Source organism: Ostrea edulis, chromosome 3, assembly GCF_947568905.1.
Source record: "Ostrea edulis chromosome 3, xbOstEdul1.1, whole genome shotgun sequence".
In the NCBI taxonomy this organism is placed as follows: domain Eukaryota; kingdom Metazoa; phylum Mollusca; class Bivalvia; order Ostreida; family Ostreidae; genus Ostrea; species Ostrea edulis.
This window is the reverse complement of record NC_079166.1, coordinates 28,801,104-28,821,545: the sequence shown is the minus strand read 5'-3', so window position 1 is coordinate 28,821,545 and position 20,442 is coordinate 28,801,104. Positions and strand designations below refer to the sequence as shown.

Genomic DNA, 20,442 nt, shown 5'->3' with positions numbered 1-20,442 from the left:
AGCATAAATAAGTTATTGATATATTTCTATTTATAATTTATCACGGCTTTATATTATTTATAGAGAGAGAGAGAGAGAGAGAGAGAGAGAGAGAGAGAGAGAGAGAGAGAGTTATTGAGATATTTCTATTTATAATTTATCCCGGTTTTATATTTATAAAGAGAGAGAGAGAGAGAGAGAGAGAGAGAGAGTTATTGAGCTATTTATAATTTATCACGGCTTTATATTTAGAGAGAGAGAGACAGAGAGAGAGACAGACAGAGAGAGAGAGAGAGAGAGAGAGAGAGAGAGAGAGAGAGAGAGAGAGAGAGAGAGTTATTGAGATATTTCTATTTATAATTTATCCCGGTTTTATATTTATAAAGATAAAGAGAGAGAGAGTTATTGAGCTATTTATAATTTATCACGGTTTTATATTGAGAGAGAGAGAGAGAGAGAGAGAGAGAGAGAGAGAGAGAGAGAGAGAGAGAGAGAGAGAGAGAGAAATGTGTAAAACTATAATATAGATGAAATAATATGGAATTGGCAATAGTGTTGCATACGTAGACAATAATTACTCATTTAGTCAATGATTGAGAGTAAGGGAGAGAGATAAAGGGGGGGAGTAGACCAGCTATGTGTCAGCTTCTGTTTGGGATACCATCGTTACACAAACACTACGTCCACAGAAACCCTAAAGAGAGAGAGGGGGGGTGTAGACTTCGTGTAAGCTTCAGTTTGGGATGCCATCGTTACACAAACACTACGTCCACAGAAACCCTAGAGAGAGAGAGAGAGAGAGAGAGAGAGAGAGAGAGAGAGAGAGAGAGAGAGAAAGAAAGAAAGAGAGAGAGAGAGAGAAGACTTCGTGTCAGCTTCTGTTTGGGATACCACCATTACGCAAACACTACAGCTACAGAAACCCTACAGACGGCCCATATGGAGGGATATCTTGATCATTCTTCATTTGGTTGTACATGTACACAGATCTACTTGGATTTATTCATTCTCTCGAAACATGGACATTTTACCTACTACACCCACGACACCGCGAACTCCTAGGACACCAGGAAGTGCCCGGAAACCCCAGGTAATATTATATTTAGGAAATTATTTATATACGATATATAACAATTTGATTAGAAGTTTTAAAAAGCAAAGGTTTAGAAATGGGCTAAACCTGTCATTTGCAATACATAGATATGACCAAGTTTGAAGGTTTACGGGAAATAGAAATGCGGTATGCATGTAGGTAGAAATTTTAATTTTTTGTTGTTGCACAAATCAAGACACTAAGCATAATTTGTAATAACCTGAGAAATTTCATGTGTATATCATAAAAATATACACAACAACCGATCTCTTGGCCAGGTAAATTCCAGGTAAATAACATTGACCATGGATAAGCTCCGCCCACATTCAGTGATCCGTGGAGCAACCGTATGGTGTTTGTTGGTTGTTTTTTTTTTGGGGGGGGGGGTCTTTAACAATCGGTATGAAACACGTCAGACAGAATTTGACCCAATGCGAGGTCGTATTGACGAACTGGATCGTTATATCGACCATTGAATTTGCGAAATGCTGACTTCAATCGAGACTGTTGAAATCCCTGTACCATCAACTTGTTTGTCAGTAGCTTACCTCGATTTAAAAACTGACTATACCCAGAACAAGCTCTTGCATATCGAATTAGTTGAGATATATAAACACCATATGAAGGTGATAATGGAATATTGCTACATAAATGTGGGAAGTTGACGATGGAGAAGCTGAAATCATCCCGTTTGTCATACAGTTGAGTTGTCAGTTTGCCGTTAATGTCTACTTTCAATAAAATATCTAAGTATGAAGCAGAAGTGGACGACTCTGTGGTGTCCTTTATTTCGAGCTCACGGGGATATATCAAATCGACATATGAATGAAAGCTATCATTGTTAATAGATAAAACGTCATCGATATATCTAAAAGTCGAATTGAAGGTCACAGCGAAAGATTTTTTCTTCTCACGTAGAAGTTTTTGAATAAATTCTGCTTTATATGAATATAAAAGCAGGTCAACTAACACAAAGGAGCACAATTCGTGCCCAGGGAAATTCCAACAGACTGTTGGAAGACCTGATCACCAAAGACCACGAAGATATTGTCAATGAGAAACTCTAGCATATTTTTTATTTCAACTTCAGAGTACTTGTGCGTGGAATCAGAGTGGTGTTTAACAAAGTAAGTTTTGAATGACTGATCACTAGATATGAGTATTTCCGTTTTCCGTTTTTGTTGAAGAAGCAACTGTCTATGATGTCAAAAAGTCTAGTCTTTAATTTATCGTGAGGAATGGTCGTGTATAGTGTTGAAAAGTCATAGGTTTTAATGCTATTGATTTGGGAAAAATTCTGTGATTTCAAGTTTACTAAAAGTTCTTTAGAATTTTTTAGAATCCACATTTGATTAACACCACTTCTGGCATATGTAGTCGCACAGTAAGTTTGAAGTTTCTCCTTCACAGCTGTTAACAGTTTCGTGAGGAGCAAAGATAGGGGCTTGGTAGAGCACTTACTGGATCCAGCAATATATCTTTGTTTGTAAGGGTTTTTATGTAGTTTAGGAATCCAGTATCTTATTTTATAAATAGACAAATGGATTGGTTACAAATTCTAGCAACTTAGAAGTAAATGTGAAACAACTCCTTGTTTAGTTTGTAAAGATAAATATATTCAATTCTCTACACAATATTTTCATGAACATGTATAAAAATTACATATCTTTCATAAATGCAAATGTATTTTTCAATGTTCTTTCTTTTCTTAAAAGCTCTGCATTGGATTCTGTCAAAGGAACCCGAGATTGAGGCACTACCTGTACCAATTGTTGAGGACCTTCTTTTGTGCCAAGAGTACTTACAGCAAAGGAACTACTCTCATGGCTGAGGCAGCAACTGATCGTTTCACCTGATAGAGTAATACAAACAGCCTTCCTCACAATTGGACAGAGAGGTAATGCTACCTGTGCAGCAGTAAGGAAACATAGATTTACTGCTTCTAGTTTTGGACCAATCATTGCAGCTGAAAAGCGCAATAGGTAGACATACATTCATGGTGAATAGAATTGGTTAAAATTTCAGCCCAATTTAAAAATACATTCAGGTGAAAAAGAATCTTATTAGCAATGACATATGTTTTCCTTTCCACCAGGTTAAATATCTCCTTAAAGAAAAGGTTATTGAGTGCCTACAACTTAGAAAAAAGATCCCCCATCCAGTGGGGTGTTACACATGAGAGTGTTGCTATAAAGGAATACTGCAAAGAAGGGGATGTAACAGTGTTGCCAACAGGTATCTTTATTGACAAAAAATTTTGTTTACATATCATTGATATCATTCTTCTATGAGGACAATAAATAATATTTAATTTAAGAATATATTATTTGTAGGTATATGGCTTCATGAGACAGGATTCTTAGGGGCTTCACCTGATGGTTTTGTGCAAGGAACTTTCAAAGACAGTTTGAATGTGCACCTCCAGCATCCTTAGAGGAAAACGTTGCCCGACATAGTGGAGGTCAAATGCCCTTTCTCAGCTAAGGACTTGACTGTTACAGATGCAGTACAATCAAGGATTTTTACTTAGGTATGGGTATACACTGTAATTGAATCATATTAGAGACATCAGCTGTATGACATTTAATGACTCACAGACTGTCATTACATTTTAGCTATTGGTTGTTGTTTGTCATCGTGTGTTGACAATTAAACATTTTTAAACTTCTTGATAACTTAATTTGACCAATTTTCAAAAATCTTCACACTGCACATGTGTAAGAAAAACTAAATGCATCTAGTGATGAAGACCAGGAAGGCATCCACTCAAATTGACAATTTTATTATCCCTGGGGATGGGGTTCTGACCCCAGGGTGGGGCCAAACTTAGTATATATGTTTTGTACAAGTTTGCTGACACTGTATAAAATCTAAATGCATACTTAGGAATAGCAGAAAATTATGTACAAAAAATGGTGAATTTCACAACCCAGGGTTTTGATTCTAGGTTGGGTCCAAATTAGTCGTATCTATTGATGTTTTAATGTTAATACACTTATTATATTATGTACATTGTAAAGCATTTGATCATTTTATGCACTTTTGAGGGCTGTGAAGTTTTAAAAATATATTTTGTTTTGTACTGTTGCTGAGCATTGGAATTAAGCTTAGATATTCAGAACAGGACATTTTTCCAAATTTCATAGCCCTTGGGAGTAGTGATACTTTTTCACTAGTGCTCATGTGATCGATAAGGCCTATGGGCCTCTTTCTGGCATAACATGGATGGATTTAATTTTATAACCATTTTTATCTATATTTCAGTCAAAGAGGAAGATGGTAACTTTACTTTGAAAGGACACATGACACATGACTACTGGCATCAGATACAAGGACAGCTTCATTTGTCTGGAACTCAATGCTGTGACCTTGTCATTTGGACTCAAGTGGACTTGAAAATTATTAGAATATTGAAAAACAGCACATGGTATCAAAACATTTCAACAATGCTAGATTCTTATTTCTCAGTATTTCTTCCATCTTTATCAGAATGATTTGTTAAATATATCAAAAATACAAATTTACAATATATGAGAAATTTTCATTTGACTTGAAGGACATATATATCCAATATAATATATAACTTTTGCTCTCATTCAGCGTTAGTGTTTTGTTTTTTTGTTTTTTGGTTTGTTTTTTTTTTTGGTGTTTTTTTTTTTTCTTTTGTTTTGGTTTTTTTTTTTTTTTTTTTGGTTTTTTTTTTTGTTCAGAAAAATATACTGAAATAAAATAATACTTGGAACAATAAAATCCCCAAAAGTAACAATTTAAGAATTACGCAGTATGAATTTCTTATCTGGTACATTTGCCAATAATCATGCTTGTAAAAGGTGAGGTCAAAATTCAATGACTGACAAAAAACTAAATTCAAATATTTTTCATGAAGATCCTCCTCACAAGTACATATGATGAATGTTGATAATAATTTGTATGTGAAAATCGTTATTTATCGTGAGGAATGGTCGTGTATAGTGTTGAAAAGTCATAGGTTTTAATGCTATTGATTTGGGAAAAATTCTGTGAAAAATTCTGTGATTTCAAGTTTACTAAAAGTTCTTTAGAATTTTTTAGAATCCACATTTGATTAACACCACTTCTGGCATATGTTGTCGCACAGTAAGTTTGAAGTTTCTCCTTCACAGCTGTTAACAGTTTCGTGAGGAGCAGAGATTGGGGCTTGGTAGAGCACTTACTAGATCCAGCAATGTATCTTTGTGTTTAAGGTTTTTTATGTAGTTTATATGTTTCACATACACTACAGTCCTTGAATTTTAAGGTGGCTCACTATATCTTGAAAGAGTTTCTCAAATCAGCATGAAATGGTTTGATTATGAAAGATATGATGATATATAATGAATACTTATGTTAAAATGGCAGAAAATATGCAATTTTGGATATTAAAAAAACCATGGTTTTCAAAAACAAATCAGCACATATGAACAAAAGACTGGCGGATTTGAACCCGAGATCTGCGGTTCACCAGACCAATGCTATGACCACTGAGCTAACATCTCAATCAATAAAAATAATTTTACAAAACATTTAAATCGCCATCTTGTGGCATGGTATCATAAAGAGTATAAGCCTTGATGTAGTGAGAATTATATCTATATTTACTGGATCTTTATTGTTTCTTACCTGAATTGAATTGTTTTTGAATGGGCATAGAAGCCTCAACATCATCATCTGAAGTCATGTGATAGGAATGGTCATGAACTAGATAACCATGATCATTACAAGATGCAGATTGTTCATCCATATCATCATTGCCAGCTTCTTTAGATTTCTTTTGCCTAAAAATTAGTTTTTTATTTAAAATTAAAATTTAACATTTTATCTTGAGGCCCTATATTATGAGGAACCTACTAATTCTAAGATTAATCACCACACAAATGAGTAGCCCAATTAAGTTTAATTATTGTGCATTCCAGTTAATAGATCTACTAGTCGAGGGTTTTTGATCCACACTGCTACTCATAAAGCATTGACAGTTTTCATAGGTTTTTTTTAAGTAGCAGCGCTGATTAGAAACCATCAACTAGTGAAGATGCAGTTTAGGGACCAGTCAATATTTATTGGGGGTTTGGACTAGTACAAATGGTGACAGGACACACAGTTTTGGGGACTTACATTCTGATAGGAATTCAACTTTTTTTTTATTTTCAACACTGATAGGACAGCAATATGTTTTGTTGCAAATGTAACGTTGAAAAAAGAATATAAAAACTTTTTATTCAAATCCTTGAACTTATAGATCTATCATACAAACAATAATGCTGAATTGAATGCATGTTTTATTTCATGTCCAAGTTGAATATACTGCAGAAAATTTGCAATGAAATATTGGAACTATGAAAATATTTAATAGTAAAACATGCAATTAAAAATCGCAAAATAAATATTCAGCTGTGAAAAGAATTGCAAAAATTACATATAAGATTTGCATGGAGTATGGATTTCAATCATAGAAAATAAAAATATTTATATCATGTTGGTCATAACTTAAAGGATACAGACTAGGCCTGGAGGTTATAAACGTTTACCGTATTACTAGTAAAACACTCACTTTTGAGTATGAGTACGATTTAGAGCACATAGGTTCAGTTTGAGTATGAAAACATGCTCAAAACGTTTTATAACCTCCATGCCAGAATTTACCTAAACACATCTTTAATAATATGATAGAGAATACTGAGATGTGAAAAATACTTGGATGTATATGAGACAAATTCAGGAAAACAGTAATTAAACATAAACAACAATTGAACAAAAACAATTATGAGATTTCTAACTAGACTATGTGATCTGTAACAATGTTAATGAAGTATTTAATCGTTGTTTCATTATACATATATATGTTTATTTATTAGATAAGACACTCACTTTGTATTTCACATCTGATTTAGATCATCAAATTGTTTGTATTCTTAGAAGATAGGACATAAGGTTTGTTAAAAATGGTTATATGGAATGCACTGGTTCAACCCTCAATAATTGTTGACCAGTCCCTTATATGAAAAAAAAACCTACCTTTTTCGAGTGGGTAGTTCAGGGAAGCTTAACGTTTTGCTGAAGTTGAATACGGTTGGCCCATTCTCCTTCTTGCCCTCGCGGAAATGACAACTGCAGATTCGATCATTATTATCGCACTCTCTATCTGTACGCCTGCGAATTAGAAAACCTACATGTATATTGAATGTTACTTTAACCTACTGATCTATATTTTGATCACAATTAAACATATGACAATTCTTTAACACAGTTTAATTGAAGAAAAAATTATATTGTGGTAGTAAATGACCATTAGTCGAAAACGCATATGACACGGTCACTATGACTGTGAGATTTACTAATCTGCTTTAATTTCATTTTCATGCCGGTAAATCACGCTGAAAAAGTATAAAAATGCGCCTACCTGAACCTCTCAATCCATTTCTTTCTCTTGGGTGCTTCAATCGGGAAGCGAAACAAGCTGCAACGTTGTTTTCCGCCGGTAATGTGATTGCAACCGTATGCAAAACAATATGGCATTTTGCTTTACTGCCCGGAAGTAGTAAAACGAAAGCGAAAGTAAACGAGACTTACAGACCCTATAGAGGGGAACTTAATATTGATGTGTATGTATCATATGTTGCTCTTATGATATAAAGAAAACATGGCACCAAAAGATTACTGCCCTGCATAACATGGAGTATATCATTTATAAGTCGGTAACACTTAGTAAAGTAGTAAACGGCAACCATGTTTTATCTTCAGATGGTCATATAACACCCATGGTGTGGTTTGAACTATAGAATAAAATTGCGACGAGTTTTGAATTGCAATAGCTTTAGAAAAAAATCGTAAGATGTATCATAAGAGATGTCCCAGACAGACTTTACTCCTTAGGACACCTCCATGAACATGACTTGATGTTTTATCGACATTAGTGTTGCCAAGATTTATCAGGAAAATATAAGGGAAATATTTCAATTGAAAATGATATACAATGTACAAGAATGTTTGTTGGATTAAAATTTAAAAAGCGCATAGATTTATACAGTACACTACATTCACTACTTGTCCACGTCTCATGCATGGGAAGGTCTTTACATTTACAACACCACCTTTACCTCATATCATCTTGTCTTTCTAAATGGAAGATCGCATTGTATAATAGAAGATCAATACAGATAGAAATATATACAGTTTATCAATGGAATATAATATAATATCGTGTTTATACCTTGGTGCCAACGCTACTTCCAAAAAATAAAATGAGGTAAATAGTCTTCATCCTGCAAATCGCAACAAAATATATTTATTTTGATGATTAAATAGAATCAGTAAACCACATGCAATTGACCTACATGTATGACAAAATATTACAACGTTGGCTGACTTACATATGCTCAATCACGGGCACTAATTGAGCTACTACACAACCTAACATCAAGCCACCTAAAATGTCATATGACGAACGAACTTGAGTAGAAATGGAAGCCATATTGTGTCATCATTTTCACCTAGCGGTGAATTTCAGGGAAGATAACTTGGAGTGGTTTTTTTTCTTTAAAACATTGCCAAGTACTAAATGAATGAATAAACTGAATACAATAATCAAATAATGCTTTTCACTTACCTAAGTCCGCTTTTGTCGTAATCGTTGATATCTTCTCTTTCACTCTACATTTTGCCTAGGATTATTTAATAAATATCTTGCTTGTCATTAATACTAGTGTATAAAAATGCTACATCACAATAGAGCGGAACAACGTACGTATAGAGCACTTCGAAGACCTTCCAACGAATTCTAAATCTCCACATTTTTTCATTGATAACTTCTGGTTAAGTAGACTAATCATATATCTTGATGCCTTGCATCACAATGGATCTTAAAGTTTCTCGATGGATACATTGTCTCAAACTGGAAATCTTAAATGACGACGAGCAAACACTTCTGACAAGTCTGAAATTGTCCTGATATTTTGATTGCGAACTTTCTTCCCGTGTGTCGCATTTGGTAAGATAACACTGTCTGAGTTACGTGATTCAAACAAGTCCAATTACATATATATATATCAAGTTACAAATACATTACAAATACATTGAACAAACGTACACATTGTAAGCGTCGGAAAATATTTAAATAGGGTATTGAGTTTCATTAAACTTTGACTCTTGTATTTTGTTGTATATATTATTTGGGAAATTGTGCGATTGGGCCTCATGAAAAAATAAAAACAACACATAGTGATGTGTCACATATAATCCTATAAATAATACAAAATTAAGAGTTGGGCAAATACAGACCCCGGGATATACCAGGGGTAGGATAATGTTGGGGTATGTTCTACAGTGTATATACATTCATACCACCTGTGGGCAGAAATAAAAGCAGACACAGTTTAAAAATAGCAGGGCAGTATTGTTTGAATTTTTAAGGATATCCTTATGAAAATCCAAATTTTATTTGCAGACTGACAACACGTATACGTGTGTAAAATACAGTAATTATAGATGGTATGAGAATTTTCGTCAGTGCATACTTGAATTATATAAGAGGTACAATTATGCAGCTGTATGATTACTGTGTTGTGGGGTGTTATTTATGATTTTCTATCTCTATTTGACAGTGTACATTTAAATTAAAGCCTTCAAGTTTTTTTCCCGTATGGTGACTAATTCAGTAAAGGCTAAAATCCGCAAACGGTCCATAATGTGAAAGGAAAAAACAGTTCCAGGCCCAAAGGGTCGAAAATAATTTTCTCTCTCACAGAATGGACAGTTTGAGGACTTTATCCCGCTTAAATTATTGTCTCTATTGTTTACTTAATAAACTATACCAGGTGATGTTTATGTGTTTTACCTAAGTATGTAGACTGAGTGGCATTTCAAAACACAGCAACAAATGGGCAATGATCGCTCGCTTAATATCTGACCTTTTCCCACGTAAACTTTCATGAAAGGTGAACATAACGAACAGTGATGAATCTGTTTACTCCTATAAGTAATACAAAATAGGGAGTTGGACAAATACGGACCCCTGTATATACCAGGGGTTGGATCAGGTGCCTCGGAGTAATAAACATTCCCTGTCGACCGGTCACACTCGCCATGAGCCCTATATCTTCATTAGATAAACGGAGTTATCCGTAGTCAAAATCAATGTACCAAGAACAGCCTAACAATCGGTATGAAACACGTCAAACAGCATTTGACCCAATGATAGGTTGTATTGGCAAACTAAATTGTTATACGGACCATATATTTTGCGAAATGCTCATGAGTAAAGATGTTGTCATGGATGCAGAAAGCATATTTCTAACTCAATCAAAATGCAGATCCCGAAGAAAGTGTCAATACAGATGGCATTTGAGTGGCATAATTAATATGGGAAAAATATGATATTTTCCCCGAAGATCATTTTTTAAAGGATGAATTAGTGAAAGCTAGCCATTTCGGATTCAGACGATGGCAAGTGTATGAAAAGATGTCCTAAATATGATTCCGATTGCAGTGCATCGGATGAGTTTAACATCAGAGGATATATGTTCGCCTAACGATCTATTTTGTATTGCTTATAAGAGTTATGAAATTGATCACTGTTCGTTATCTTCACCTTGCATGTTTCTCATTTGAATTTTTATCCAAAAAGAGTATATCGTTTTGGATATATTTTCAAACATTCATAGAATGGATCTAACATGGCAATAATTCATGTACAAACTGTGTGAAAAGGATGAGACACTTTGTTTATTGTTAGAGAAAACTTCTTGATGATCGTCAGTAGCCACAGTTACTGAATCCGGTAGTGCCTATCCTACATCGAAGTGTGGCTGCATGATTAGCGAAGCCCTCGAACTTTCATGAATATTTATGAAATGAAACAATATTTTTTTTATCAATCACAGTCACAATAACAGATTTCCAATATTGTAGTGGCTGCACCCACAGCAAAAACGTGCATTTTTTGTTCACAGGCTACAGGTCTCTGTTTACAGAAGCAAGTAAAGGTTATAAGTAACCCACAAACATGATTATTTTAGCTTCTCCATCGTCACCTTCCTATATTTATGTAACAATATTCCATTATCACCTGCATATGGCGTTTATATCTCAGAACTGATTCGATACGCAAGAGCTTATTCTGCGTATGTTCAGCTTCTAAATCGAGGCAAACTACTGAAAAGCAAGTTGATCGTTCAGGGGTTTCAACAGTATCGATTAAAGTAGCATTTCGCAAATTCCATGGCCGTTATAATGATCTAGTTCGCCAATACACCTACCATTGGGTCAAATGCTGTCTGACGTGTTTCATACTGATTGTTACATTTTTGTAGGCCATTCTTGGCACACTGCACACGACAAGTGGCACTGGCTTTAAATACACGTCCGTTGATGTTGTGTTGTGATCTTTTCGTGACATGTTAACAGACATTGTTTATATCCTCAAACTTAATGACCTTACAACTGTCTTTAAGAAGGACAAAACTGAAAGCATAACTTTCTAAACTTGCATTTCATCTGTAATTAGGTATTTATGGATACTTTTTTTTTACATATAAAACACCTCAGTTATAGTATTATTTTATGTCTTTTTGGTATGCATTCATTAGTCTTTGTTTTATGTTTTTATTGTGTTACATCTAAAACACTTTAGAGTAATTGTCTTAATTAGATAAAATGCTATAGAAATGTATAATAATGATAATAAAAGGTGAAGATAACGAACAGTGATGGATCTCATAACTCCTACAAGCAATACAAATCGATAGTTGGGCAAACACGGACCCCTGAACACACCAGAGGTGGGATCAGGTGCATAGGAGGAGTAAGCATCGCCTGTCGACCGGTCACACCCGCCGTGAGCCCTATATCCTGTTCAGGTAAACGGAGATATCCGCAGTCAAAATCAGTGTGCCAAGAACGGCTTAACAATCGGTATGAAACAAGTCAGACGTAATAATATTCTTTTCAGATTGCTGATGAATGTTATTTTTATGTATAGTTTCTTGATTGATTAATTGTCTTTCGTTATATTGTTTATGCTATTGCGCGGATTGTGCCTATGTACAAATGGAATGATATCTTTGTCCATTTCCGTTTTCTTTAAGTTGATCAGGATAACCTTGCTTTTGTAAGTAGTATATGAAGTTCCATCATACGGATATTTCGGGTATTTACATCACTCACTATTATGCATAAGGGTCTAGCCAGATTGTAAGGAATTGCAGGTCTTGTATGATGTGGATGACATGATCCGAAATGTAGGTATTAGTGTGTGTCGGTAGGGGTGTAGTAGACACACGTTGAAAGTTTAGTGTCTTCTTTCATAACCAGCACGTCCATAAAAGGTAATTTTGTACCATTTATTTCCATTGTAATTTTTTTTACAGTGATCCCCTGTTATAACGCCAACATTTGTACCTCGGCATTTTGGCATTATAACGGTGGTGGCATTATATTGGAGGAGGCTGTGTGTGTGTACAGCTGTCATAAGAAATATACTATATCAATGTGCTATTAGATTTCGGTGTGTCCGCCATACTCAGATTAAAAAAAAAAATACTGCATATCTGAACTCAGATGCATATGATTATCGTTTACGTAACTAAATATTTGCTCCAAACTTATACCTTGAGGACTAACGGCGGATAATTGGTTAAGCCTGCTCACTGCAATTTTCCTGCCGTTAATTACCGGGGGTGATTATAACGGTAATTGACCAAATCGTACCTGTAAATAGGTTGGCGGAAGGCGGTATGCGGGGGGGGGGGAGGCGTTATAACGGGGTTTTACATAACGAAGAAAACGTGACTTTGAACTTTATTGGCGATATGTGGGGGTGGCATTATAACGGGGGGGGGGGGGGGGGCAATATCGCGGGGGATCACTGTATCATGGTCCAATTGTTCAGTAATTTGTAAACCAAAATTGTAATTAGAGGGGATTTATGTTTAAGAGACACATCCTGTTTTGGACTGGTTTTTACTGTTGCTGGATGAATTTAGCTTAAATATGCAGAACAAGACTTTTTCTCTCTAGATTTCATAGCCATAGGGCTAGTGATACTTTTAACTGATACTCGTATGACCAAGAAAACGTGTACCTCGGTAGGTCATTATATATTTATGAATCAAAACACGGACGTGTATTTAAAGCATGTATTATTTCACGAGATTATATACGGACAATAATTCATATCGGCCTATGGAACAATACTTTTGACAGTGTTCCTAAGATACTTCAATTCTGTTGAGTGAAAGGCAAAGATAACGAACAGTGATCAATCTCATAACTCCCATAAGCAATACAAAATAGATAATGGGACAAACACGGATCCCTGGATACGCCTGGGGTGGGGTCAGCTGCCTAGGAGGAATAAGCATCCCCTGTCGACCGGACACACCCGCTGTGAGCCCTATATCATGATCAGGTAAACGGAGTTAAAAACTGACTATACGCAGAACAAGCTTTTGTGTATGGAATCAGTTGAGAGATATAAACACCATATGCAGGTGATAATGAAATATTACTACATAAATATGGGAAGTTGACGATGGAGAAGCTGACATCATCCCGATTGTCATACAGTTGAGTTGTCAGTTTGCCGTTAATGTCTACTTTCAATAAAGTATCTTGGTATGAAGCAGAAGCTCACAGAGATATATCGAATCGACATATAAATGTGTGGATATCTTCACCTTTCATGATAATATTTCTTTTTGAAGGTTTTTTATTTAACACTGTAAATATGATATGGTAATAAGAAACATCTTTGGAGAGAAATTCTTATAATCAAAATTTTTAATTTAGAACGTCACTTTAAGCAATTTTCCTTTCAGTAATGTCCATTAAAAACGTTGAAATTTAAGAGTTCTTTTAACTCATTAATCACACAAATCATGCATAATTTAATAATTTCTTAATTGAGTTGTTGATTGTCAAAAATAAAAATGTTTCTTTTTTTTTTTTTTGACACAGTAATAATATACTAGTCAGTAGTTCTATTTCTGGCACATAATGAAACAACCAGATGATTCTGCAGGGAGTGGAGGATGGCTGTGACTGGTTAACACCATTGAAATGATGATTGCTATGCCACTCATTATCAAAGAAATGATGGGGTTACATGCATATTCGTCATCCAGAGAGATTTGTGACATTGGCCCTACCCATGGCTGCATTTTCAGAAATGTTGCCTTCTCTTTTAATTTCTGTCGTTGATTTGATTGTTCCATTTCTGCATTCTCGGCGGATTAGTGTTACTAATTTACTCAGTTGACATGCCACCTGTAAATTAAATCAAAATTTGATGATTATAGTAGTATATCTGTATGACTTAGAGGTACATATTCCCCAATTCTAATAACATTGTCTACGAACCGACACGGTGGTCTAGAGGTAGAGCGTTCACCCCGCATGCGGAAAGTCGGGGTTTGAGTCCCGGCCGCAATAGACTTAAGTTGTTAAAACCGTTAGTGACAGTTCCATTGCCAGACGTTCAGTATCAGGTGTGAATGTCATGGGTGCTCGAAGATGACCTTAAAAATGGATGCCCCGTGTCACAGTAGGCGTGGCACGCTAAAGATCCCTCACTGTTCAATGGCCGTAAGTGCCGAACATAGACCTAAGATTGAAACTCTTCATCGGTATTGTTGGCGTCTCTATATGAGTGAAAAATTCTCAAGAGGGACGTTAAACAAGATACAACCAATCTATAAAGATGTCTGCTGAAGCGTATTACTGGCAAATTTTGCTATGTTACATGTACTAAGTCGTATGTACGAGATAACTAAGCCGTACTTTCGAGATAACAAAGTCGTAATTACCTGATCAGTAATTTGTGCATACGATATACTAAGTCACACATACGATTTACTAAATCGTACGTACTACATAAAGTTCTATTCCGTACGTAAGAGATCGAAAAGTGGAATGGCCTTAACATATTTCCACAAAATGAGTAACATTTTACATAGTTTACTGAAACTTTGAAGTTTTCATGAGAGTATTTTAATGGATGAGTGGTAACCTTTCGTAATTCGTACAAACGACTTATAATATTCTCGTACATATGTACAATGTACGTACGGCCTCATATGTCGTATTACGACTTGGGTAGCAAAGGATAATTTCGCACGATAGGGCGGTTCTTTCTTTAAAGAATAGAAATACCCGATATTTGAAGCGACATTACATGCTTAGAAATGTGTCACCATTATTCCTAGCATATGGATGGGGTGCAAATACGAAATTCAGACAAGTGATTAGTTGCTGAAGAAATTCAGATGGAAACCTATCCATGGTCCAGCAAAAGGTATATAACCGAGATGGAAGGTGGGGTGCCATATGAAAGGTAGATTTTGAAGAAGGGCAAAGTTCTTGATTGTGCACAGTGCATATATGTGTTTCAACCATTATAAGATTGCAGTCAGAATCTATGTTTCTATATAATAATTATGCATTAATACTGGTAAATGAATGACGTGGATCGGTGAGAGTTGTATGTTTGTTTGAATATCATACACGTTGCATTTAAATGAAGTTTTAAAATAGGAGCTTATAGTTTATTAACGATAATAAACTTAATCAACATCTCCGAAAATTATCCAGAAAACGCCGGAATTGGAAACATAATAAATTCTACTTTTGTACATCCATATAGTACTTCAGTGTTTATGCAGCGGAAATATAGCAAAAAAATCAAGAAGGACGGTTGAGCAGTTGCAGAATGTTAAGGGAACGCCCCCAGCGCGCTCACGTCTAAAATTTCACATTTAAGATAAAGTTTATTATGCCCATTATTAATTAAACATGACTGAAAGAAATGGTCACAATGTCTATTTATAATACTCCATTCTTGTCTTACAAATTTAAATCATTAGAATTCAAGAGGCTTTGGAGAGTTCTTCCCCTGACTCCTACTAGGACTTCGCCCAACGACCTACTTCCCTCTCTCCTTGAAAGCCGGATAACGACCCACGACAACCGATCGCAATAGGTCATCCGAGTCTACAAAAATGTTCTGTGTTCAGATTTAGAAGAAATTGGTCCCGTGGCTCTTTAGGAAAAGTAGACAATATGAAACATAAACCACGACAACGATAGACCAGAAAACCTCACTTTAGTCTTTGGCTTCTAAAGGTGAGCTATTTTTTTTTTACCTGTGCTGATAATATCGTACCTCTGGCTTTTGTAGTGTGGTCTCGTTCTCATCCACGAGATGTGTTGATGTGGACTGATTGAGTGGCATGGGATAACCAGTCTGTAAAACAATACATATATTACAGATATTTAGGCCTGATTCAAAAAGCAATAATTCAAACGTAAAACATACATCTTACTCACTTATACAACCATGGACGATGCACTAAATTAAAAATGGAAACTTCTACTGTAATCGTTTGATACAACAAACTGAACATTTGTCCAACCATTCACTCACATTAATCAAGGATATTGTAACTGATGAGAAGACGAAAAAGCAACAACAACAAAAACCATCAACTCAAGCATATAGCTGTATTTCATGATGATGGTACGAATTAGTGAATATAACATAATACCATCTATATTTAAACAAAAGAAGCAGAAATTATTAAATCCACGATAGGTCATCACTGATTTGTTCAAGGTCAGTATCGATGGTTTCATGATCCACGCATATACCGAGTGTTCAAGTGAAGTTTATCAAGCAAAGAGCAAACATACCTCCCTCTAAAAACTCAACATCAAAGAGAACAGGTCCCACAACAAACCAACAGCATCAAATGATGTGGGTTTTACGACCCTCTTACAAGGTTTATAAAGGATATTTCAATATACCGATCACTGTGGTAAGAGCGCTTTCTTCTCGATTTGGAGACCCCATGTTCGATTTGCGATCCTGCCACAGCGTCAGCCATTAACCATTTGAAATAGGTAGCGTCTGTTCCCTCACGAAGCACCTAGCATTAGAAGTGAAAGTCATGGCCGGTCTTTCGGACCTTATGCCGGTAAGCGTTGACACGTTACGGACCCTCACCGTTGTAGCTTTGAGTGTCAATCATACAATGTAAGTCAAATTTTGTGGCACTTCACCTAAGTCATCGCCGGTGAGTGAAATATCCTCGAATGTGAGTTGACAATTTTAAAACATGATATATCAATACTAACAATCGAATAGAAAAGTATTCAATATTATACCGTCTTCAAATTACAGGTTTTCAGGTCACCTGAGTAAACGCAATTCGTCAACGTCCGCTTTCGTCTGCCATGCCCTAAAGATGTATTTTGACGTCTTGATAAGTACCATTCTAATTCTTTTCAAACTTGGTATGAAGAATCTGTGGGGCATCAATCTTAATTTCTGGACCCCTGCTAAGATTTTCCCTACATATATGCATGTAAAACTTTGATTCTCTATTGTGGCCCCACCCTACCCTCGTTGGTTATGATTTGAACAATCTAGAATCTGTGCAACGTCAGCATTATTCCATGAAAACTCTTCTGGCCGAGGGGTTCTAGAAGGTTTAACGATTTTCCCTAATTATTCGCATGGAAATCTTTGATCCTCTATTATGGCCCCACCCTACCCCGGGGGGCATTATGTGAACAATTTATATGTACTGTCAGGAATCGTTCATGTAAATGTTAATTTTTCTGGCCCAGTTGTTTTTGAGGTGAAATGACAAATTTTAAATGTCAACAGTTTAAAAAAAACTGTTAATTCATAAATATGAATAAACTAATTGTAAAATTTGGGGAAATCATGTATAATCGACATGTAGTAGAAGATATACAAGCATATGAGTCATTTCCCTTGACAAAAAAATTAATTATTGATAATTGATTATTTATGGAAAATGTGAACTTTTTTAATATCAATAGTTTACCAATTTTTTTTTTATTTTATGCAGTGAATAAAATTTCTCTGAAAGATCGATCAACCTTAAAAGTAAATCCACCAGAATACCAAACCTCGTCCAAAAGGGTAATCGCAAAACAAGACATTTTAATATTTTCTTCATATGTGTCAAAGTCTAAATATCATCATAAAATATCCAAACCCCACATTCATTTTTAGTAACAGCTCATTTGCATAATAGTAACAATTCAAAATAAATTCATGAGAAATATATTCACAAATTGGTTGACTCTTAAATACTTTATAACACTGCATTTATTTTAAAATTCTGTTTTTTTATATAAAAATGTGTTATCACCTACACAATCAAAACTGTAAAAAAGAATTCCTGTGATTGGGTTATTTTTCGTGAGGTCTTGAGATAGACCCCACATCAATATGTTAGATTCTCCCCTGTTTGAGAGGCTAATTTCTCTCAAGAGCTGGTGCACAAATAACTCGATGAAAGTAAAATTATTTTTAAGACCAATTCTAGTTCCAACATATGTAAAAAAAAAAATAAAAAATAAAAAAAAAAATAAAAAAATAAAAATATTGAGCTTGGCAAATAATATCTACATGACAAAGGCATTATTTGAAACACTATATATAGATACAATTTAGTATGTTTTCATGATTAAGATTGACTGTAAATATACTGTTTCCATCGCTTATTATTTTGCTGAAAAAATAACTTTCAGAACCTTGTTTATTTTTAACAATAAAATATAATTGATTTTCGGATTTTATAAAGCGCCGTTTTAAAAAATCTACAAAACATGTATTATTTATTCCAAGGAGAGTTTGGGCGTTGTTATCTCCCTATAATTCCAATGTTATTTATTACAATTGCTTTGATTGGACAAAAATAAGCCCAAACGAGAATTTACACATCAATAAATCCCCAAACACTATGTATACATACGCGCCTGAAAACAAATAAGATGGTGTGAGGAAATTATTCAATTTTTTTAAAATTGATTTTACTGGGAACGAATTGGAATTATAAGGATTAAACATTCTTTTTGAAGAATTTATCGATGCGTAAACTTTAAACATTTTACTCACAAACTCCACACTTTTGTTCAGTTTGTGAGTAAAATATCCAGAGTTTACACATCGATAAATTCTTCACAAAGAATGCTTAGTTCTATATTGTTAGAACTCGTCAATAATCTTTGGTGAAGAAGGCGGTTTTACAAACGATGCAAGGAGGTAATCTCAATATTTCATGTTATTTTTCAACTTACGAGAGTTGTTGTGGAACATCGCTGCATTACGAAAGTGAAAATATATCAGTACTCTAAAGAAACTACAACTTATTTAAGGTAGAGACTGATAGCAACCACGTGATCAGTAAAAATCGTGTATTTTCACTTAAAATTATTTTTCGGAATTCCGTACACCGTCCTAGAGTAGTTAAAAAACAAAAAGGGGTTCCGAAAGTACAAGTTGTTGCTGTGACTGACTCGATTATTGAGAGGGTCGTCTCGACGAAAGATAGAGAAATTTGGCCATAGTTTACATTAGGAATACGTCAACGTATTAATAGTGGACCAAATGTTTCGTCCGTGCAGAATGGCACTTTTTACCTCACGAACCTCACTACCATGCATAGCTGCACTACGTAAACAAAGTTGTTGATGTAGCGTGATCGTGATGTCCGAGTGCTTCGACTTCCAATATTGTTTATGTTGTCACTGAGAGTTTAAACAAAGTTTCTTCTGAGAAGAGGAATTCGATGGATGTATTCAACGTGGACAACGAAATCATTATTTCGTTTGGTAACTGAAAAAATGGCATATTAAATTTGTATTCAACCCACTTTTCCTCTGTTATTTCACAACACGATTTTATAATAACACCTATAAACGCACAACTTGGAGCTGTTTCATTTTTTGTGCATTTATGTATTCCATATGTGCCCAAAATATAACTCCTACATGCACAGACCCCTGCCTCATACAGTTGCACCCTCAACTTCAATTCCTGATCCGCCCCTGAAATAGCTTATAGAAACCTTATTGTCATGTTCAATTTTCAAAGAGGTAATTTGGAAATGCTTAAACATTTTAAGTTATAAAAAGGTCAGTAATTTATCTCTGCTGCATGGCCGAATGTTTCTTCTCAATGCACCGAGTGCAATTCGTGGCGTCTATGTTCCTGCTCATTCTTTCTCCTTCATACCATGCAGTATATTAAAGGGGTTGGGATGTAATGGAATCAATATTATGGAACATAATAGCATTTATGTTTAAAGCGTATATATGTGTCATTTACCCTATTGGGGACCTCGTATAACTTTACCCTGTTGGGGGCCTCAAGTTTGTTAGCCAATCAATGGCTTGGATAGGCACGCGATAGCTTGTGTTTTGCGCACGTTAGCCTTTTTATATACATGGGATTCAGTGAATACAAATTGTAAAGCGGATCAAAGTTTTTTCATTTTGTTCAAATCGAAGGATCCAAATTTAATTTCTATAACAACAAGAGAGTTGAA

General features: G+C 35.1%; 1 long non-coding RNA gene across 1 annotated transcript; it reads right to left on the bottom strand.

Moving 5' to 3' along the window:
• Positions 1 to 1,861: 1,861 nt before the first annotated feature.
• LOC125674104 (uncharacterized) lies at positions 1,862 to 9,055 on the bottom strand. Its single transcript, XR_008801891.1, has 3 exons — positions 8,694 to 9,055; positions 7,103 to 8,349; positions 1,862 to 5,865 (listed from the first exon to the last, which is right to left on the bottom strand). It is a non-coding gene; the product is annotated as an uncharacterized LOC125674104 (long non-coding RNA).
• Positions 9,056 to 20,442: the final 11,387 nt, after the last annotated feature.